This window comes from Dendropsophus ebraccatus, chromosome 6, assembly GCF_027789765.1.
Source record: "Dendropsophus ebraccatus isolate aDenEbr1 chromosome 6, aDenEbr1.pat, whole genome shotgun sequence".
Taxonomy (NCBI): domain Eukaryota; kingdom Metazoa; phylum Chordata; class Amphibia; order Anura; family Hylidae; genus Dendropsophus; species Dendropsophus ebraccatus.
Window position 1 is genome coordinate 50,041,234 of NC_091459.1, and position 23,913 is coordinate 50,065,146.

General features: G+C 39.8%; 1 protein-coding gene across 3 annotated transcripts in view; it reads left to right on the forward strand.

The window, feature by feature from the left end:
• TMEM200A (transmembrane protein 200A) overlaps nucleotides 1-23,913 on the forward strand; it is a 79,758-nt gene that overhangs the window by 23,848 nt on the left and 31,997 nt on the right. For 2 of the 3 annotated variants that reach the window (XR_011363503.1, XM_069973697.1), the window contains exon 3: nucleotides 23,320-23,475. The exons of the other annotated variant lie outside the window; for it this stretch is intronic. The gene's annotated coding sequence lies outside the window, so the exon portion shown is untranslated. The remainder of the gene's footprint in view (nucleotides 1-23,319; nucleotides 23,476-23,913) is intronic. 3 annotated transcript variants of the gene reach the window in all.

Here is a 23,913-nt window from a genome sequence, read left to right on the forward strand (position 1 = left end):
CTGTATTCTCTACATGTAACACAACACAGCACACTGTATTCTCTACCTGTAACACCACACAGCACACTGTATTCTCTACCTGTAACACCACACAGCACACTGTATTCTCTACCTGTAACAACACACAGCACGTTGTATTCTCAACCTGTAACAACACACAGCACGTTGTATTCTCTACCTGTAACACCACACAGCACGCTGTATTCTCTACCTGTAACACCACACAGCACGCTGTATTCTCTACCTGTAACATCACACAGCACACTGTATTCTCTACCTGTAACACCACACAGCACACTGTATTCTCTACCTGTAACACCACACAGCACGTTGTATTCTCTACCTGTAACACCACACAGCACGCTGTATTCTCTACCTGTAACACCACGCAGCACACTGTATTCTCTTCCTGTAACACCACACAGCACGCTGTATTCTCTCCCTGTAATACCACACAGCACGCTGTATTCTCTACCTGTAACACCACACAGCACGTTGTATTCTCTACCTGTAACACCACACAGCACACTGTATTCTCTACCTGTAACACCACACAGCACGCTGTATTCTCTTCCTGTGACGCTGATATTGGAATAAAGTAAAGACCTTTTTGATTTTTTTTTCTTTTCATTTCCACGCACATATATTTTGATCAAGCATCTGTTATCTTGAAAGTTGAGCCCCACAATAAGGCTCTGATCCTCTCTGCCGTTTAGCATCATTTACTTGTGTTACTGCATCATTTTTGTGAATACGCTGCAGTACGGCAATGACACTCCAACATGTGTGAACACAGCCCTAATTTCACTGCACACTTCTGCACAATTAGAGAAATCAGTGCAGCAGCTGCTTCTGGCTGGTCAGAGATGATGGATCACTCAGGGGATTGGGGGATCCAGCCAAACCTCCTGGGACATCACGCCCTGCCCCCTGTCTACATCATCAGCCTGATCTCGGGAAACACACACAATGTGAGACAGAGGCATGGAAGATTTCTCTCCTAAGGGGAGATAGCAGAAGGAGCAGGAGACAATGTGAATTTGCACTGGGGCCCTTTTTCTTCACTTCCTGGATTTCTATCAGCTACCAGTGTGGCAGAACCACACAGATACGGTAATACATTGTATAGACACATATATTTAACTTTTAATGTACTTATGATAGAAAACAAGTTTTTCTTATACAGAGTTCCCCTTTAAATCCTTTGAAATAGCGAAAACATTTACTGTAGTACTATTTTCTATATCCTTGAAGGGATGCCATAGGATAAAATAGTTATTTTACCTGTACAGTGAATAAAAGACGACAAGGAAATTATACAAGGACACAGCAACTTATTACAACATAAGATTTTCTAGATATGTATAACTGCAACTTTAGAAGCCCACACATATCTAAATACAATCACATTAGTTCACAAGATGTCAGACGCAAGTATATATGACATACTGTAAGTGTATATGTGTCCTTTTAGTTTGCAAATAGTGCTGTTCAGAGACTTCATTGCTATGTCTTATGCATCACTGCATTTGTATTTATCTCTTTCCCCTAGTGGTATATCACGTACATAAAGACACATTTATTTAAAGATCCCCCTGACTCCTTAAAGATGTAGGTAAATAATTCATTGATATTCAGCTTCATCAGCTTCAAATAAAATCATGTATGTTTTATAGGACACAAGATGTTACCACTTCCTTTTTCCACAATTGCTGGTTTCTGATAACTTTAGCGTACCTTTTGTTTTACTGTGATTTTTTTTTTAAAGAAATCAAGCAAGCGTTTTTTGCAATATACTCTTTACTTTTATAACGTTTTCTATGTTTAAAGAAGTCTGGCAATTTTTTATTAAAGTATTGTATTGCTCCTCAAAAGTTATACAAATCACCAATATGCACTCAATATGGGAAATGCTTATAAATTGCTTTTTCCCTGCACTTACTACTGCAGCAAGGCTTCACTTCCTGGATAACATGGTGATGTCACGACCCGACTCCCAGAGCTGTGTGGGCTGTGGCTGCTGGAGAGGATGATGGCAGGGGGATGCTCAGTGTCCCTCCAGTGCCCTGTGTCCCTCAGTGTCCCCCTTCCATCATCCTCTCCAACAGCCACAGACCGCACAGCTCTGGGAGTCCGGAGACATCACAATTTTATCCAGGAAGTGAAGCCTTGATGTAGTAGTAAGTGCAGGGAAAAAGGCAATTTATAGGAAATTCCCGTAATAAGCGTATATTGGGGATTTATATAACTTTTGGGGAGCTATACAATACTTACATAAATAAAAATTTGCCGGACTTCTCCTTTAAATCAATGTCATACAAATGGCCAAACTGTTGTCCCTCTGTGCTAATATTTAAGTTTTTTCTCTGATCAAAAAAAAAACAAACAAACACAGGAAGTCCCAGTCCTTTCTGCACTCACACAAGGAAAGACACCTGTTCATCATGCAGGTTGTATATCAACTGAGGGCAATTAACATAGGTTAATTAACATAGGTTAATTATATTATTAACTTTTGCTGATCAGCTCTGCAACTTACCAGGAGACAATGCTCTTCATTCAGTATAATGTCACTTTGTAGTTACACAGCTTTTGGTGCTGTGTGATGGGAGAGCTGACCATACAATGCGAGCACCCCCAGGATTCTCTGCTACTGAATGTGGGCATGCAAAAGCTGTACATATGTGCAGTAAAGACTTGTCCCACTCTGTGCATGCTCTGGAATGGCTGTAAATCAATACCAAGCCTTTTGTGTGACGGGACTTCCTGTGTTTGGTCCCTTTTTTTTATTAGAAAAAAGACCTAATATCTGCAGTGAGGCAGGATGGACTGCAGTTTGGCAGAAAAAGAGACATCTAGTGGCCATATGTATAATATTGATTTTACCTCCTGACGACCTAGGAGGACTGTGGATATTAGCAGGTGTGGTTTGATCGCCGGGCGTGCTAATTGTCAAAACTGCATTTAAATGGGCTGTGTCCCCCATCGGTGGTGATCTAGTGGCCTCCCTTCCCCCCATGCGATTGCGGAAGGGCGATCCCTGCTTGTTGCCAGGCCGGGAAACTACATACAACTACCCTGACGGGAGATCAGTGTAGTTGTATTAGAAGTCGCCCAGCAGCAAACAAGATGTCAATAAAAAGTATAGATCATCAAGCAAAAAATTACACCTCACATAGCTTCATAGACCAAAGGATAAAAAGCATTATATAGATTAGAATAGAGCAATTTTAAGAACACTTTGCCTTTACACAGACAGATTTATCTGACAGATTTTGGAAACCAAAGCCAGGAATGGATTTGAGAAGAGGAGAAATCTCAGTCTTTTCTTTATGACCCGTTCCCTTTTTATAGTCTGTTCCTGGCTTTGGCTTCAAAAATCTGTCAGATAAATCTGTCTGTGTAAAGGAGATTTATCAAACTGGTGTAAAGTAAAATTGTCTTAGTTGCCCCTAGCAACCAATCAGATTCCACTTTTCATTCCTCACAGATTCTTTGAAAAGTGAAAGGTGGAAGACAGTTTTACTTTACACCAGTTGGATAATTCTCCCCCATAGTTTTTTTTTATTTTTTATTTAAAGATTTACATTTTTTTAAATCAGTCAAATAAAATAAAATATATATATAAGTTGCATATCGTTGTAGTTGTACCAACTTGAGCATTATATTTAACATGTCAGTTTTACCATAGGGCAAACAGCGTAAACAAGACACCTCCCAAAATGAAAAAGATTGCAATCTACTTGCAGTCACAACCCCTGTTGAGTTCTTAAAAAAAAAAAAAAAAAAAAATTGCAACAGTGCCGCTTTAAAAAAAAACAACTCAAAATCTACCTATGAAATTGTAGTCAATGAATGGTGAATGATGTTAGTGGCATTTACTACAACAGTAATAATAATGTGCGGTATTCTTACAGCTGTGCTGATGACTAAATAAAGAGCTTAAATGGCTTTCACTGAATGTGCCGTTTCGTTCCCATTTTCAGTTGGAAAAGCTTATATTACACTAACATACTGTAAATTGTGTTTGAATGAGAGGAAATCCAAACTCCTCCATCCGTAGCATCGCGTATGACTGCACAAGTAGCAGAGGAATGATGGTTTCTTCTGCACATCATTCATCATGCTGTTTTTATAATGTTTGCGGGTGATTATATTTTGTATATACAATGTAATTTGATTCTTATGGTTTTTGCAGTCTGTTGATGTGTTTAATACTGTGTGTGGAATAAGTATATTAAATATGAGAAATATGCCCTAATATCTGGTTTTGTGGGCCTAACATTAGCTACAGTTGTTTATAATAGTATGTGGAGCTATAGATGTATTATTCAGGTATTCAGATCTATCTGTGCAACTAACATCAGTGTGTGTAGAAGTTTTATTTTACAGCATTTAATCCCGATTTTCCCAAACAAGACATTGAGGTTAATAAATTAAACTTTTCCGGGTACGGTTCATGTGACAGTTGCTTTGGTGCACTGCACTTTGTGCCAAAAGGCTGAATCCATGTTTTCTAGGCAGCCTTAGGGCTGCATCCATCTTCTCCAGCCACTGGGATTCAAATACCAAGCACTCAGGTTTGCATGAACTGGAATTCAGTTCAAGAGGTTTGCTGAACCTTAAAGCGTAACTGTTATTTCAGGGACATTTTTCTGAAAACAATTAATATCTATTGTACAAGCAATTTTAAGAAACTCTGTAAAAGGTTTTATTCACCAAAAGAGTTTTCTTCTCTACTGAAAAAGATGTTTTACTAGCCCCCTCCTCACTTCAGAAGAAGCAGGATTTCTTTGTCCATTATGTGTCTATGGAGAGGGGAGGGGCTGAGAGGAGTGAGTGAGCACGAAGCAGTCCTGCACAGCACTGACCTTTCTGACCTCTGAATCCAGCGTTTTAGGTGCCCAGACAGTCTACAAACAGCTGACCTTCTTGTCTCTTCTTCCTGCTCGCTCATCTCCCTCAATCCCCCTCGATAGGGATATAATCGGCACAGCAGAACCCGTCTTCAATTCCTTCTCTGTAATGAAGACAGGTTTGACTTATAATGAACAGATAAGAGGGGGGGGGGGGGGCTGGGAAATTGTTTGAGTACAGAAAGAGGCTTTTTTGCCTAATAAAACCTATTATAGAGTTTCTTAAAATCGTCTATACTACTGATTTCTGAAATTAAAAAAAAATGACAGTTACAATTTAAGGCTGGGTTCACACTACGTATATTTCAGTCAGTATTGTGGTCCTCATATTGCAACCAAAACCAGGAGTGGATTAAAAACACAGAAAGGCTCTTTTCACACAATGCGGAAATTGAGTGGATGGCCACCATTTAATGGCAAATATTTGCTGTTATTTTAAAACAACGGCTGTTATATTGAAATAATGGCCGTTATTTACTGTTATATGGCGGCCATCCACTCAATTTCACCATTGTGGGAACAGATCCTTTCTGTGTTTTTAATCCACTACTGGTTTTGGTTGCAATATTAGGACCACAATACTAACTGAAATATACGTAGTGTGAACCCAGCCTAAAACAAAGTTGGGGTCATCCAAACTGAACTAATCGCACTGAAACAGCTGACCGATTGCTGGCATGGAGCTGTTTTAGTGTGGTTAGGTTAAGCAATACTTACCTGTCCACGCTCCCTTGCTTTCACCGCTGATCTCATCCGCCATCCACTTCCAGTGAGAGTGACAGCCTGCTCAGCCAGGAAGTGGAGGTGGCTGCGATCAGCAGGGGCCACTGGAGAACCAGTAAGTATAAGCTCTTTTGTTTTGTTTTCTGTTTATCAAATTGTGCAGCCGCAATCTTGGAGTGGGTTTATTACGAACATAGCAAAAAGATTGGTTCTATAAAGTTTATAAAGAATCGTCTCTAGCACAAACCCAAACTCACTGTAAGTTTGCTCAGAAGTATTCAGAAAGTTAGGAAGCAGCTCTGGGGATGGGGTTCTACTGCTCTACTTTTTTCTCTAAATCAATTTATCTTTAGAGATGAGCGAACCTTGAGCATGCTCGAGTCCATCCGAACCCGAACTTCCGGTATTTGATTAGCGGTGGCTGCTGAACTTGGATAAAGCCCTAAGGCTATGTGGAAAACATGGATATAGTCATTGGCTGTATCCATGTTTTCCAGACAACCTTAGAGCTTTATCCAAGTTCAGCAGCCACCGCTAATCAAATACCGGAAGTTCGGGTTCGGATGGACTCGAAGCCGAACCCCGTTCGCTCATCTCTATTTATCTTTCATTGTCCTTTTGTACCCAGTATGACAAATATTCTTAATAAAGAGTGTCGCTAAACCAAAGATTGGTGTTTGAGTTCTAAATGAGGCAAATGCATGCAGATTTATAACCGTAAGGCTAAATTCACATTGTATCTGTGAAATCCGCTGCGGATCCCTTGCCTGTCAGTTTTAATGTGATTCCATACTCATGTCAATCCCGCTGCGAGTATGCAAGTGACATCCCCCTTTACCCCCCACCGGCCTGTACCTGCTCCACGCTTCAGCTTGCTTTGGGGATGTCCCGCTCAGCCAATCAGTGGCTGGGCGGGGCAGTGCACTGATTGGCTGAGCGGGACGTCCAGCAGGGAACCCCCAAAGCAAGCCGGAGTATGAAGCAGGTAATGTAAGTACAGACAGGTGGGCGTTAAGGGGGCTGTCACATACTCGCAGCGGGATGTCAATCAAGTTCAGTTTGGTGTCAGACATATGAAATGCTGGAAAACACAATGCCATCTGTCATGTCATGAGTTATTTACAGTGAGCCCCCTAGGGCAGCATCTAACTTCTTCTGACGCTGGTAGTCAAATGCCGAGCGTTGGTGTTCAGAGGAACCCAAGTGGTCAGTAATCGATTTATATGTAATGATCTATGGGATGTCTCTGTATATGCTGTGGTAAGCTTGACACAACCATCTACTAAGTGGTCCCCCTTTTGTTTAAATGTAGTTCATGTAAAACTATGTATGTTATAGTCAATCTATGGCACATATAGCTTTCTCTGGTAATATCAATGATTGTCAAGGATTACAGAAGTGAAAACTGAAATAATAAATTATTTTCATAACGAAAATGAAGCCGATTGTCACACTGTGCACTTGGAAGTTATTCAACTTTCACAGAACACAGATCTTCAACATCCAAGTTTTGTCTTTGCATCATTTGCCTTGTAGTTAGTTTTTAGGAGAAGCTTATAGTGCTATATAAATATAGTCATTTATGATATTTCCCCAGTTTTTGGCAAGAAATATGTGATCCTAACATGGACTAAAGCTGCACTTGTGTAAAACTACCAAAAGCTTTTAAAAAGGTCTGTTTAGTTTTTAAGGATACACTAGTATTTTAGTGCACAGGTGTCATTTATTTTTAGCTTGTACCTGTGACATAGACATGGTATATTCTCTGAAGTGAGAGACTTCCACTGAATGCTAGAACAAAGGGGCACAAGCTTTTGTTAAAAGCGGTGTCCCTTTGGCTCCCGGATGTGTCTTCAGATCTTTGTGTGCAGCAAGTGAGTTCTGCCAAGAAAAGCCAAAAGCAGGTGAAAGAGATGGATACTCAATTAGGGCAAGAAGAAGGTATCCAGCAATCATATACAGTACCCACTGTTAGAAAATGAGTAAATCAGATGTCTTTGTAATGTAGGACAAGTCACTATGTCCACTATGAAGGGACCTTCTTTTATTAACTGAGCCTGCAGAGTATATAGTAGAGTATATGAAAAGGGGTTTTCTGAAATAGACAATCCTTTTAAGGAAAGAGACACTACTATGTAAAATGCCATAATGTCATTTATTGCAAGACAAGAAGCCTCATGTAAAGTAGAAAGTACTATAGTACTTAGGGTCAGAATACACAATACATGAGATACAGGAGGAAATGTGAGCATGCTCAAAAGAGACTAATGGCAAGCACTGGAATCTAGGCTAGTGAATTGTTTATAGGATCTCAGGAACTTGGCCCAGGTGTGTTTGGATCAGTCACTAACATCCCAGCCACACACAGTAAAAACAGGAGAAACCAGAATGGCAAGGAAAGATGTCACTCACTGAAGCAAAACCCAACTTAAAGGGGTTATCCAGCGCTACAAAAACATGGCCACTTTCTTACAGAGACAGCCCCACTCTTGTCTCCAGTTCAGGTGTGGTTTGCAATTAAGCTCCATTCACTTCAATGGAACTGAGTTACAAAACCCCACCAAAACTAGAGACAAGAGTGGTGTTGTCTCTGGAAGAAAGAGGCCACTTTTTTGTAGCGCTGGATAACCCCTTTATTTGTCTAAAGCCCAGAGAAAGCTCAGCAAGAGAAGAGTTGGGTGTGGTGGAGATTCAGTTACCACAGCAGAGAAGAATAAAGCTGTGTTCAGACAAGTTTACAAGATACCAAAAAAGCACAAAATGAAGGCTGAACATGCATCCTCTGCTATATCCTACAGATGGAAGATGGCACAGGAGCTGAACCGGTGCGGGGGTCACACCTTTATGTTTAGGAAGGATGCGTGGTCTGAAACATTACTGGTGTAACCACTTAGAGCATACCATGTGTATATAATGAATCACCCTGTATTATATAAAGGAGGACTGTTCATATTTTTGATATTTCATTCACAAATAATTACAATGTTATGCAAAAAGTCACAGAACAGCATTTTGTTGTCACTCTTTGAGTCTGAACTGGTCACGATTTTTCTGGAACACGAGAATCAGCAATTTCATACAACATTCCAGCTATAATTTGACTAGTGAATTGTGATTGCAAACTACAGTACCTTATGATCTGTCTCTTTATACCTGCCATGACTATATTTATCTTGACAGCAGCTGTCGTTCCTTACACTGTCGTTCCTTACTTTACTGTCTCCTAGATTTCCTCCTAACAGTTCTCATTTTCAGTCTGAGAATCCCCCAAGTGTATCCCACTTAATATATAAGTAGCACATTTGTTTTAAGCTGGTGCAGCATACTTTGAGGATGAGTAAACTCTTTTCTTTTAGCTCCAGTGATCTGTGTTAACAAAACATTGCCACATTTGTTAGTATAATGGTGCCAGACAAACGAAATCGGTCTAGGTACAAGTATGTAAAGTTGGCAAATCATAAAGGGAAGTAAAATAAAAAAAAATGTGAAACAAAAAGAGTGTAACAATTTTTTTTTAACATTTTCAAGATTTTTGCAAAACAGACTTACAGAAGCTGTATTTGTTTCCAATTAAATGTTATAGTAACACACACTGTCTTTTTTTTTAATCAAAATAATGGTCATTATTTTTAGTCTTCAGTGATTTTCATTAAGGTCTATGGAAAAAAAAGACGTTAGTTCGCGCAATGCATAGAATAACGGCCTTTGATCACAACGGCCGCCAAATTAATGTTAATGTTTTTTTGTTTTTTGGCTATCCTTTCAACGTCTTTTCAACAAAAATTAAATGAATCTTTAAAAATAACCAAAAAGTGGTCATAATTCAACCGAAACTTACATAATATACCAACGGCCGTCATTGCAATGAAGACTATGCTAAACTTTAACTATGTTAAATAACGGCCATTGTGTAAACATAGTCTAAGAGTGGTTGAAGCTTTACTATGGCATCTAGGGACCTGAAAAAGGACCTCAGGTCTGCTGTAAGCATCTGGTTATTTAAATACCTCATAGAAATGTCATTAGATAAACATTTAGTCCTTTACAACACATAAAAAGTGGCTACTATTCTTTTGTCCAGTTCTTTGATTTAATAACTGGTGTATCAGTTTTTTGCATTGACGACAACAATATAGTAGTATTACACTAATCCTACTTAATGTACATTCTGTACTTTACGTACTAATAAGTACCAAATATAAGAAGAGCCGTAAGTACTAAACATTTTCTTCAGAACATACATGGAATGTCGACCATCTTTGCTCTCAGGAATGGCAAAAAAAGCTGTAGGTTTGTTCATTAACAGCCACGCAAATACCGGAGGACAACTAATCCCATCTTCCATCATGTCTATAATGATTTTCATTGTTTTAATTGACAACTAGCCACATCCACGGCTCACAGCATACTTAGTAAGTGTCAAATGTAAGATAATTCCATATCTTCATCATTAAAGTGGACCTGTCATTATAACTTTCAAAATATAAACCAACAATAGATGTGATATAAAGCAAGTTTGCAATTTACATTCAGTTTGGTTGTTGTTATCATGGAAAACACGGCACTTCTTGTGTTCTGTGTTCTCTTTCTTTTTTTTTTCAAAGAGAGTAAATACAGGAAGTCCAGTGTTTTTCAGGTCATCTGCGCTCACAGAGAAGGTAATCATGTGATTGATGGACACATTGAGCTGTGACACTCAGTACTGGCCGGGACTTCATGTGTTTAGTCTGTTTTTTCAACCCGCACAGGTCTAAAAAGCTTTAGGAGACTGGACCTGGATTTTGTTTTAAGGCATGATAACTAAAATAAATAAATAAATGTAAATTTAGGTTTTGAAAGTTATAACAACAGCGACACTTTAAGTGATTCCATCATTTTGCTTCTCTCCTTGATTTGGAAAAACACAGATTAATAATTTAAATAATTTACTTTTAGTTTGAGCGATGTTTCATAAATCCAGAATATTCAGCTGTTAAAGTCGCTTAAAGGACAAGTGCCATGAAAACCTTTTTCCCAATAATTGAAGCACATTAGAAAGTTATATAACTCTGTAATATGCTTCAATCACCTCTCTGCCTCCCTTCCCTGTCTTTTCCCCCCTCCACCCCCCACCAGGAAGTGTCCTGACTCACACAGACCTGATTACTGTCATGACCGTCACCAGGCAGCTCCTTCTTGTGAGGATGAGTCATCAGCAGGAGGGCTGCTCTAGCTCCTGTTACACCAGCCTCCCCCTCCCCTCCTTGTCAGGTGACTCTGCTTGCTCAGCTTATCTTCTCTAGTGACATGACTCCTTCACTGAGTCCACGGCAGCAGGAGAGAGGGTATGAGGGGAGGGGGGAGCTGCCTACATGCCGCAGTCAGTCTGAGAGAAGATAAGCAAGTGACATGTGACAAGTGATGGCTTGCAATTGTTCAGCCAATGGGAGCTGAGCAAGCCTGTCACCTGACAAGGCAGGGGAGGGGGGAGGCTAGTGTAACAGGAGAAGGAGCTGAGAGAAGAGCTTGGTGACAGTGACGACAGTAATCAGGTCTGTGTGAGTCAGGACACTTCCTGGTGGGGGGTGGAGGGGGGAAAAGACAGGGAAGGGAGGCAGATAGGTAATTGAAGCATATTACACAGTTATATAACTTTGTAATGTGCTTCAATTACTGGGAACAAGTTTTTCATGGCACTTGTCTTTTAAAGCACTGTCGCAAAAAAAGTCAAGCAGTTTTGTATTATACTCACTTTTGTTTGTTTTCTTTGTCTAAATCAAGAGTATACATATATCCACTAGGTCAAACTGTGGCCCATGCTCCCTCCATTGTTAAGGGGTTAAATAGAAATAATTTAAAAATGTATATAACTGTCTGGTACCAGTTGATTAGGAAAAGAAAAGTTCCCCTTTAATGCTACAAAAATGGTATGCAACTGCTGACAAAATGAATGTGTTACTGAAGAAAAGTCATTTAACAGAGTCTGGCAATGACAATAACAATATACAGTATTTGTAGAATGATAAAATAAAGTTGCTAAAACATTAGTCAGTGTTTATAGATCACTACTAGGAAAATTAGATAATTCAATTATTAATTTATTATCCATTAAAGTGGACTTGTCAAGCAGATGTGTAAATAAGCCAGTGGCCTTTTGGTTAGTCTGCCAATGAGTCTCAAGTGCCGAAGGTTGTTCACCAGTATGGCAAGAGCCCACGAAAGTCCAGTCCATGCTTTATTAAGTGCTGATCAGTCACACATGGTTGGCAGATACTAGCAGGCTGGACTTAACCCCTATTTTCTGCTGACAGGTCCACTTAAATGACCACCAACATGCCTTTTTACAATGGCTCAGCAGTCACTGCATATTCTGGAACTAAGCCTGCTCTATATGCAGCAGGGGTTGGCTGTATCTTACAGACAATATCTTCTGCAGCTTCCAGGAGTAAACTTTAGTCCTATTCCCACAATTTACCCTCAACGTGCCAGGATGAATAAAAGTGGTGGCATATAGATAGTGAACTGTCAGGTGCAATACCTTTGACAGGTCCAAGCAGAACCCCTGTGACACAATTATCATGTGTTATATATTCACTGATTCCGACGCATGTTTTCTTGTTTCCTGTTTTTCACTAAGTTGTAAGCAAGTCATGTGGCTTCCCTTATCCAGGTGTTTCCCCATGATTGTGGGAGGCTCCCACACAAGGGGCGTCACATTTTGCACAGAGTAAGAATTTATACCTTTGTAATTCAGTTTACTACAGCCATGATTAAGAGGTGTTTACCTCGCAACGCGTCGGCGTGTTTTTAATAGTGTGGATTTTAGATGTGGATGATTTAAATAAAGTGGATTTATTTTAAGAAGCCGGGAACCAACACTTTTTCTTTTCCTGAATATTATACGGGACCCGCCATAAAGGTCCCGAAAGCTTCCAAAAACGTAGTGCCATAATCACACAGAATGAAGTATGGTGAGCTGATACCATTCTAAGTCTTTTTTTGTGTGTGTACAATTATCATGTGCCTTCTTAAAGCTTCCATGCCTGCCATGGTAAATGTACTTGTACAGCCTGCCTCATCTTCTTGTACGGTCTGCCCAACATCATTGCATTGATCAGTCTAAACAATTTAATGATTGCTTAGGAGCCATAGGAGCCTAAACAATTCTAATCACCCCCTTATTACCCATTATTTCCCATACTTTTCTAATAAAATTTGTAAAAAAAAAAAAAAAAAAACTGCATATTTGGCATTGATTCATGCAGAATTGTCTGAACTGTTAAAGTATTATTGATCCCACAAAGTGAAAGACATAGATAAAAAATAATGGCAACAGCCAGAATAGCTTTTCTTCACTTCACATGACATCAGATAAAATTGAATAAAACACATACAAAAAGTCCCATCTATCTTAAAAAGGTAGTGATAAAAACTAATAAACCATCACATAAATCTGTAGATGAAAAATTAAAAAAAAAGTTATGTTTTGTTTATTTTATAAAGTAGAATAACTAATGCTTGAAGATTTTATTTTGCATTACATTTTATGGCAAAATGGAGGGTCTCTTTAAAATGTACAATTCCTTACAAACAAGCCCTCATATTGCTCTATGTTGGGGGGGGGGGGAGTTATGGCTTTGGAAGGTGAAGAGCTACTTATGTAAGTAAACATTACTTAATTCTTATTATTTTGCTTATTATATTGGATGTGGTTAATTTAGATCTATTAAATTATGCTAGTTTAAGTGATACTCAGCAAATGTCTTTATAATAATGAAGGACACTTACCTCCCTGGCTCCCGCAGCGCTGCCAAAATCTTAACGCTTCATGCCACTGTTTAGCCACTTCCAGGACTTGTTGCAGTTCCGCCCAGCCAATCAATGACAGAGGCGGGACGCCTTTGCAGTTGCTGATTGGCTGGGCGGGACAGCAAAGTCACAAAAACAGGGCCTGAAAGTGGCTAAATATCGGTACGGAGCGGTGAGATACTGGCGGCCAGGAAGGTAAGTTTTCTTTACTATTTTTATACATCCATCACCGAAGATATATATGAAAATATTTCCTTGCCCAAGTTCCCCTTTAAAGCGACTGTACCCACAATCTGACCCCAAACCACTTGCACCTTCAGATAGCTGCTTTTAATCCAAGATCTGTACTGGGGCCCGTTCGGCAGGGGATGCAGTTATTGTCATAAAAACAACTTTTAATCTTGCAGCGCTGTGTCTAACGTTCGGGGCTTACATTTGTATATGCATTAGGCTGGCACAACCTCTCTGTCCCTCCTCCCCGCCCTCCTCATCATTAGGAATGCTCCAGGCAGATTGCTTCCTATTCCCCACCTGTGCGTATAATGAACATGGGCTGGATCGTTAATACACCTGTGCTAAGCTCAAACAGCAGTAAATGTTCCTGGATCATTCCTAATGATGAGGAGGGTGGGGAGGAAGGACGGAAAGGTGGTGCCAGCCTAATGCATATACAAATGTAAGCCAGAGCGCTGCCAGATTAAAAGTTGTTTTTATGACAATTACTGCATCCCTTGCTGAACGGACCCCAGGACTGATCTTGGATTAAAAGCAGCTATCCGAAGGTACAAGTGTTTTTTTTTGGAGGGGGGGTCAGATTGTGGATACAGTAGCTTTAACTTACCAGCCTTTCCTTTGTTATGTGATGGACTTGTAGTAGTGGTAGTCAAAACCTCATAATATAGCTGCTTTAGCTTTATGGTATAGCTACAGACTGTTTTAGATATCTCGGGAGGTGAGAAATCACTACCTTTTCTAGTGCTGTAAACACATCATTTTGGAAACAATACATTTGACTGCAATAGCCTCTTTTGTAACATACTTTGCTGACAGGTTAAGGATGCACTGCAGCACTATAATAGAGCTCTCATTTACACTGTAATTTGAAATTGTCTGTCCATTCTCAGGAGCTGTTAATGAAGGCTTTTCTGTGTTTGCTATGGCTCTTCCACTTGAGCAATTCTTTGGTAATTACAGACCAGAAAGTCCTTGTAGATTTGTAGATTTCAACCTACTGTTTCAGATTGTCATTGTTGAGTACTAAAATGGGAGACAGAAGATTTATAAGCAGAAAAAAGCATGCTAATTTAACTGTGGGGTATAGGAGATCTTGCATTACTGTATCTGAAGAGACTGTCTCAGGGAAGGCATTTTGGAGCACTTGGGTGTATGTATTTGGGGCAGACTGTAGATTTATTTAAACGTTGCCTGTTTTTTTTTTATATTGTCTTTAGCGTTCCATACAATTTATGCTAATTCAGCAGTATATGTGAGCTTTTTCCAAAATTCCCATTTAAAATTTTGCAGTTATTCCAGTTTCAGGCACTAGTGTTCTTTATTAGAGATGAGTGAACTTTACAAAAAGCTCGGTTTAGCAGGTTTGCAGAATTTTAATGCAAAGTTCGGGGTTCATCCCAGACACATAGCTGTTTTACTATGGTACCAAAAGGTCGCTCATTATATTTACCTGTCCGCAATCCCCCAGTGTCCTTCTTCTCTGGTCTTGCCCCGTCTTCTCTGGTGACAGCCCGTTCAGCCAATCATAGGCTGACTGGGATGGGACAGCACCGCTACAGTGATTGGCAGAGCGGGCTGTAACTCTACAGATGATGATACCGGAGAGCAACAAGAGGACACCGGGGGAGCACGGACAGGTAAGGATATCTTTTTTGTTTGTTTTTTGTTTTTTAGATGTGCAACTGCCATCTTCCCAAACTTGTTCCAATATTTGCAAAAAGTTCGGTTTAGTAGCAAATTAAACTTTTTCTCTAGAGACCCAGGAGATAATTTTCAAGTGTTATAGTTTACAGCATCATAATTTTTCCCCTTTAGAATACATTTGCAAAAAGTCTACTAGTCTGACAGTATCCACTGTTGTCCCAGTAAGCATGTAAACATAAGGGGAAGACCTTCAGATTGTGACTAGTACCCTATCATCTATAGCAGTGTTTTCCAACTGCAGTCCTCAAGTACTCTCAGGTCATGATTTGAAGATATCTGATTGAATACTAAGGAAATCCTAAAAAATTACTTTTGGGGGCTAAGAAACACTGTTTTTTCATCAGTATAGGCCAGTGCTTCTCAATTCCAGTGTTTATGGCTCATGTTCAGGTCATGTTCTGAGGATAATTATATCACCTATGAAATACTAAGGAAATCCTTAAAATATGACCTGTTGGTGGGCCAAGAGGACTGGAATTGAGAAAAACAGATTTTTAACCGTCATTTTAAACAATTTTGCAGAAATAAATATTACAAGAAAATATAAGAAAGTCTGTAATAGTTTTTTATTAGGCTATAGAGCTTCCTTCTGTAGTGACAAGGCTGTTTTCCCACCCCCATACACTATTTGTTAATTATAAAGAAAAAGCTGTACATGACAGAGGAGCAAAGTGAAGATGGGTTTGCACTGCCATTAGCCCATTATAGTCTATGGAGGGGGGAGGGGGATGAGTGAGTTGGAAGGGGAGACAAACAGCCTGTGAAATGTGCAGACTTTGTGGCCACATAAAACACTTGAATCACATGTTAGACTGCTCATTGCTAGTCTGGGAACTTCAAAAGGTTTGCTACAGTGAGGTAGGATTGCAGGATCTTGTTTTTAATGACTATATAATGTATAGGAGGCAGCACAGAGGATAGTCTGCATCCACACTGCAGCTACGTATAGGAAAAGCAGAGAGATGGAGTTTGCAGGCAGGTAACAAGGGGGTGAAATTGCATATACTAGTGATAGAATTATATATATATATATATATATATATATATATATATATATATATATAGTTTCTCGATGATTTTATGTCTTTCATCCATACTGTAAAAACCCTTTGAGATGACCTGTCAATAAAGTGATCTTCTAGAGGGATGGAGTGATAGAAAAGGTCAATATTCACATGATATAGGGTATGCTTTTGGAGGGTGTTCACTATATTTTGAAAATGTTCATGACATTAGTACAATGTGATGTAAGCAATGTGTATGTCTTCTAGTCTGTGGTGTAAAAGCTGTAACTGAGCTCATCCCACCACTGAAGGTGCCATTTAAATACTGGTGTCTTCTTATGCAGCAGGGGGCGCTCGGGTCCTCTCAGACACCAGTGGCCAGGTGTGAAAGGTACCCCAACATGCCATATAGCCGTGCTGCACAGCTTTTCCCTGCTTGCTGTTTTTATGCATCTATCTAATTACAGAAAATACTATAATTTTTTTTAGGAAAGCTGTGAATATGTGAGGGAAATATTTATTCTCAACCTCCACTCATTTCTTATTTACAGAGGATCAGTTAGGAGTTAAAACCTTCTGGAGCAGGAAAATAAAACAAAATGTTCTTTTCTTGTTTTCCATTAGTTAATAAATGAGAGTGACTCACTATTCATCTCTGTTATGTTAACAGATTTATTGCTGCTCCAGAAATTACATATGGTGGGAGACAGGGTGACTTCTAAGATATAGTCCTTCTTCATTCCTGCTGTTGCCAAAAGCATTCAAACATAAGATTAGTATGGGAGATAAGCTAAGAAGGGGCAGAGCACAATATTTTATTGTGTACCCTTGCAGACCAAAGGCCATTTCTGTGTCGGCAATTGCATTCAAGCCAGTAAAGAAGAGATGAAGAGACTTTCAATATGACTTCCAAAACTGTACAGTTTTATACATTAAATGGGTAAGGCAAAAAAAAAATCTTTCAAATCCACTGGTGTCAGAAAGTTATACATATTTCGTTCTATTAAAAAATCTTAAATCTCCCAGTACTTTCCAGCTGCTGTATGTCCTGCGGGAAGTGGTATATTCTTTTCAGTTTGACAAACTGCTCTCTGCTGCCACCTCTGTCTGTGACAGGAACTGTCCAGAGCAGTAGCAAATCCCCATAAAAAAACCTCTCCTGGTCTGGGCAGTTCCTGACATGGAAAGAGGTGGCAGCAGAGAGCACTGTGTCAGACTGGAAAGAATACACCACTTCCTACAGGACATACAGAAGCTGATAAGTACTAGAATGCTTGAGCTTTTTTTTTAATAGAAGTAAATTACAAATCTATATAGCTTTCTTACACATAGCTTTAAACTGTCACTTCACAAAACTTTTGACATGTCATAGAGGCATGTCAAAAGTTTTGATCGATTCGGGTCTGAGTCTGAGTCACGTGATCATTCAGACTTATAATGGAGTTCTACGAAGCCCGACTGATCAGTCCGACTGAACACGTGACACAGAGCCAGGAGAAGATGATCAGTACGGGTCTGAACACTCAGATCTGGACTGATCAAAACTTTTGTTATGTCTCTATGACATGTCAAAATTTTTGTGAAGTGACAGTGACACTTTAAAGAGTTCCCCTTAAATCAATTTATGAAGACACAGAAAGTACACTCCATTGTTTTAAAACATTCTAGAAAACAGATCGCTGTGTTTAAATACTGTAGTATGGCTGTTATACCTGTTTTCACATTTGCCAGACTTTACATCCACATAACCCCAAACCCAGTTATTTTACATTTCAATTTATATTTGTTGGAAATACCTAGCTTTGAATCCAGTCTATAGCTTTGTGACATACATTTCTATGCTTTCATGATTGTTCCATTCAGCTTCTATGCAGGGTTCACACTGGGTTTTTGTCTAAGTTTTACTGCTTCCATTACAGTACATTTAATTTTGCTTTATACAAAAATGTAGTCAACTGAGCTATTGTATACTGGAAAAAAACTGTATAACTAAAAAAAATTATACAATGCAATGGGAAATTGATTCTGCCATATGGCTTACCACAGTATCTATTTCTAGCATCCATTTAAAGGGAAACTATCAGCAGGTTAGAAGTACAGTATTTAACCTGCTGATATGTCCCTAAAGCGCACAGGGCGCGGAGGAAGAAGGTGATTTTCTTAACTTCATCCTCGGCACTTTTTTGGTGATATTAGATGTTAAATCACTATGCTTATAAGACTAGAGATAGTTTCCCTTTAATATAATCCATTTTCTTTTGTAAGTATATAAGACAAAAACACTGTGTAAGCCAACTCTAAAAGTAATAAAAAGTAAAAGTAATAAGTGTCCTTCTTCTCTGGTATCTGGTGTCCCCCGCAGCCTCCTTCAGCATACTTAGCCAGTCACTGGCTGCGGCTCTGTTCTATTTCAGTCAGTGATTGGCTAAGTGGACTTACACCCTCATCTATGGAGTGACAGCCTGCTAAGCCAATCAGTGGCTAAGACGGTACAGCAGTGTGGCCAGTAATTGGCTGAGCGGGCTGTCGCTCTTGTCTATGGAATGACAACCCACTTAGCCAATCATTTGTTGCTGTGTTGTCCCATCTCAGTCAGTGCTTGACTGAGCTGGCTTAAAGAGGCTGGAGACGCCAGAGACCTAAAGAATGACACCAGAGGAGGGAAGAGAGGTGGCCATACCCTTTGGGGGCTAGGTTCACACTATGTAACTGTGCGGCTGTATTTTTTATGCGGCTGTAAATGTGCGGATGAAACTCCGGCCGTGGGAAAAAATAGACATGCGGCTCAAAACATACGGTCATTTACTTTGAAATCTGGTTCAACTAAAAATAACAAATAAAATCTTAAGAAAGTGATGCAAACACCTCTGGATGCATCTGGGAAAGCAGGGAACACAGTTTACATGAATTGCTATTACCGGGGTTTGCGATCCTCTGCACTAATGCCGATGTCTCTCATGGTTAATCTATTAAAATAATAAAACACATTTTCGTTGTAATAAAGTCCCTTTCGTTGTTAAATAATTAAATTTAAACTAATCCATCATTTTGCAATTAAATATACTGTTAAAATAAATAGATATATAAATAAATGTATATTTATATTTATTTTTGACAGTATATTTAATTGCACAATGATGGATTCGTTAGAATTAAATTATTGACCAACGAAACTGAATTTATTTCATCGAAAATGTGTTTTATTAATTAAATATTAATTAGTACAGGAAGCTCTATAAGCCGTTAATTCATATGCCGGCAATAGAGCTTTCTGTACTAATCATCACTTTACTTTAATGAAAACATCAAATGTTTCTTCTAATTATGTTATCACAATAGCATTATTAGAAGAAACATTTAGAATTATATGTGCGCTCAGCTGATTGGCTGATCGGCTGAGCGCACATATAATGAGCCGGTCCGCAGTACAGTCACTTCATTGTGCTGCGGACCAGCGAAGAGGACACATCGGGGTGAGTATAGAGCTCTCCCCACCCCCTCCCCAGCACTGCACCCCTCCCAGCAAGGAAGGGGGGGTCAGTTAACCTCTTCCTTGCTGGGATGGGTGCAGTCTGACATCAGTCTGGCCCCCAAGGGGTTAAGGGGGATGCAATACATCCTCCCTTAACCCCTTGGGGGCCAGACTGTAAGCAGCGATCTGTAAAGATGCTGCATACTGTAAGGTGCACAACACCGCTCACAATGATGGGTGTTGTGCTCCTGTTTGTGTGTTTTTTGTGTGTTTCTCCCTTTTTGTTTTTCAGATATCGGTATCCTGTGGATTACGTCGGATTCCGTGGACTACGTCGATGACCAGCGTTTTTTAAATTTTTTTTTTTTTTATAAAATGGTCAATGAGGGGTGTGGGGGTGTTTTTATTTGAATAAAAAAATTTTTTAACTTGTGTCTTGTCTTTATTTCTTTACTTTATAGACTTAGTAGTGGAAGCCTTCTAATAGACGGAATCCATTACTTAGTTGGGGCCTAGTGTTAGCCGGTATAAAATGGCTAACACTAACCCCCTATTATTACCCCAGTACCCAATGCCACCAGGGGTACTGGGAAGAGCCGGGTGCCAGTGGTCCCGGAGCATCAAAATTGGCGCTCCTGGACCGGGCGGCAGCAGGCTGGTAAGATTTAGGCTGGGGAGGGCCTAAACCAACGGCTCTTCCCACCCTGGTGTTACCAGGCTGCTGTCGTTTGGTTTTTAACCCGGCTGGTTATAAAAATAGGGGGGACCCTATGCGGTTTTTTTTAAAATAAATAAATAGTTTAAAAAAAACGCATAGGGTTCCCCCTATTTTTATAACCAGCCGGGTTAAAAACCAAACAACAGCAGCCTGGTAACACCAGGGTGGGAAGAGCCATTGGTTTAGGCCCTCCCCAGCCTAAATCTTACCAGCCTGCTGCCGTCCGGTCCAGGAGCGCCAATTTTGACGCTCCGGGACCACTGGCACCCGGCTCTTCCCAGTACCCCTGGTGGCATTGGGTACTGGGGTAATAATAGGGGGTTAGTGTTAGCCATTTTATACCGGCTAACACTAGGCCCCAACTTAGTAATGGATTCCGTCTATTAGACGGCTTCCACTACTAAGTCTATAAAGTAAAGAAATAAAGACAAGACACAAGTTAAAAATTTTTTTTATTCAAATAAAAACACCCCCACACCCCTCATTGACCATTTTATTAAAAAAAAAAATTTAAAAAACGCTGGTCATCGACGTAGTCCACGGAATCCGACGTAATCCACAGGATACCGATATCTGAAAAACAAAAAGGGAGAAACACACAAAAAACACACAAACAGGAGCACAACACCCATCATTGTGAGCGGTGTTGTGCTCCTTACAGTATGCAGCATCTTTACAGATCGCTGCTTACAGTCTGGCCCCCAAGGGGTTAAGGGAGGATGTATTGCATCCCCCTTAACCCCTTGGGGGCCAGACTGATGTCAGACTGCACCCATCCCAGCAAGGAAGGGGTTAACTGACCCCCCCTTCCTTGCTGGGAGGGGTGCAGTGCTGGGGAGGGGGTGGGGAGAGCTCTATACTCACCCCGATGTGTCCTCTTCGCTGGTCCGCAGCACAATGAAGTCACTGTACTGCGGACCCGCTAATTATATGTGCGCTCAGCCGATCAGCCAATCAGCTGAGCGCACATATAATTCTAAATGTTTCTTCTAATAATGCTATTGTGATAACATAATTAGAAGAAACATTTGATGTTTTCATTAAAGTAAAGTGATGATTAGTACAGAAAGCTCTTTTGCCGGCAATATGAATTAACGGCTTACTGGAGCCTCCTGTACTAATTAATATTTAATTAATAAAACACATTTTCGATGAAATAAATTCAGTTTCGTTGGTCAATAATTTAATTCTAACGAATCCATCATTGTGCAATTAAATATACTGTCAAAAAATAAATATATATATAAATATACATTTATTTATATATCTATTTATTTTAACAGTATATTTAATTGCAAAATGATGGATTTGTTAGAATTAAATTATTGACCAACGAAAGGGACTTTATTACAAAAAAAATGTGTTTTATTAATTCAATATATTAACCATGAGAGGCATCGGCATTCGGCATCATTGCCGGCTATTTTTGAAGTACTCCGTACGGACCGCCTGTCAATCCTCGGCCGCATGTCCAGCCGCAAACAATGGTCTTGTTCATTTTTTACGGGTCCGTTTACGATCGGGCCGTAGATTCATACATAGTGTGCACTGTGCAGCCGTATATCCTATACTTTCCAGTGTACGCATGAACCACCAAAAATACCGCCGCACAATTACAGCCGCAAATACAGCCGCACAGTTACATAGTCTGAACCTGGCCTAAATGTGTATTTTGTTGTGTGACCATCTTTCATGACGAATCTTGAGTTGTAAGATTCAGTTCGCTCATCTCTAATCGTAATAACTGCTGATCCTAATATATAGCCAGCCAAGAGAGCACGGTAGTGCACTCCACACTCCCTGGAGGGGTGAAGGTTCAACCCTTTTACTTCATAGACTATTATAAAGCCAAAGAGTTGGATTTGATTGACAGCCAGGTTGAGACGCAGCTGCGTGACTCTTCAGCCAGCTGTATCTCAGGATGGCTGATGACATGTCAAACATTATTACAGATGTCAGTAATGCTTTAATATCTTTGGGCACCATCCAGGATCTTTAATTATTGAGCCAAATAGTTAGCCAATGGGTGTGTTTGCACATTCTGGCTTTAATTGCAGTTATTGACTACAAAGCCTGAAATGGACATGAAATGAGGAGAAGTTTCAGTCTTTCCTTCAAACATGTTCTCCGTTTTTTGATCTGTTGCCGTCTCTGTATTCAATAATTGCAATTAAAAACGTTGAACATAGCCTAAAGCTAATTATACGTCTAATTATAATAAATTGCTGAAAACCAAAATCAAGTGAAACCAATTCTCATGTTATTCTCATTTTAACCTGTTTTGTAATTATAGCTAAAAACTAATTTGTAAATGACCTGCACTGGGCCATCTGCTCACTGATTTCTTCTGTATCACCTACATATGCATATGATCCCGGGTGATGCTACTACACAAGCATGGGATTTGGGCCAGGGAAGAAGGAGACCACTGTGGCCAGGGACCACGGCCTTATAGCCACTAAGGCTGGATTCACGAGTTCCGTGTTTGCACCGTACACGGACGGTAAATTCCTGTACTGGAGTGTTTGAATCTCAGCGACCCTGTAATGACAGAGCCATGCGGCTACACATACATATCAGATCTTTATGTGCTCAACCCTATTTATATATGATGGCTGAGCCATTGTACAAAATAAAGCTAATACAGCTCTGTATGCTTTTTGTCTCAACCCCACTCCTCATAGATTGTAAGCTCTTGCTAGTAGGCCCCTCATTCCTCTTGTTTTAGTAATTCTGTAATCTCTGATTATGTACCCTCAGGATTGTCAAATGCAGCTAAATTTATGGTGGTATATATAAGAACAATATTATTATTATCACCTCCATTGCAAACCAGGCATCATATCCCAGACCATCATGTTCAGTTGACAAAGACACAGAAGAAAACGATCCTTCAGCATGGGAAATACAATAAAAGTACATAAGGGTTGCATCAAATTCTCTAGTAGAGGTTTTGTTTGCTAGTTATGAATGTATTTCTATTAGAGAATGTTTAGTAGATTGGGGCTAACATTTTTTTTCCATCAGAACTGATACTGTATGTGTCACAATCTATGGTGGTTCTTAGTCTCAGCACATGAATGCTTATGGTAAGACCAGTTAAAACAACCCACTGAAGAAAGGTGGGGTGTAAGGCTGAAAAGATAATGACAATTATGGAAGAAATTATTAGTCTCCAAAAGGGGGAATGATTCAACATATATTTTACCTGAGTAGAATACCCCTTTAAAGGGAATCTGTCATGTCCAAAATAAATATATGCAGCCAAGAATACTACTACAGGATGCATATATAACAGCAGCACTTTGGTATGTGTAGTCTGCCGCTCCAAACCCGAATCCATTTTATTGCTGC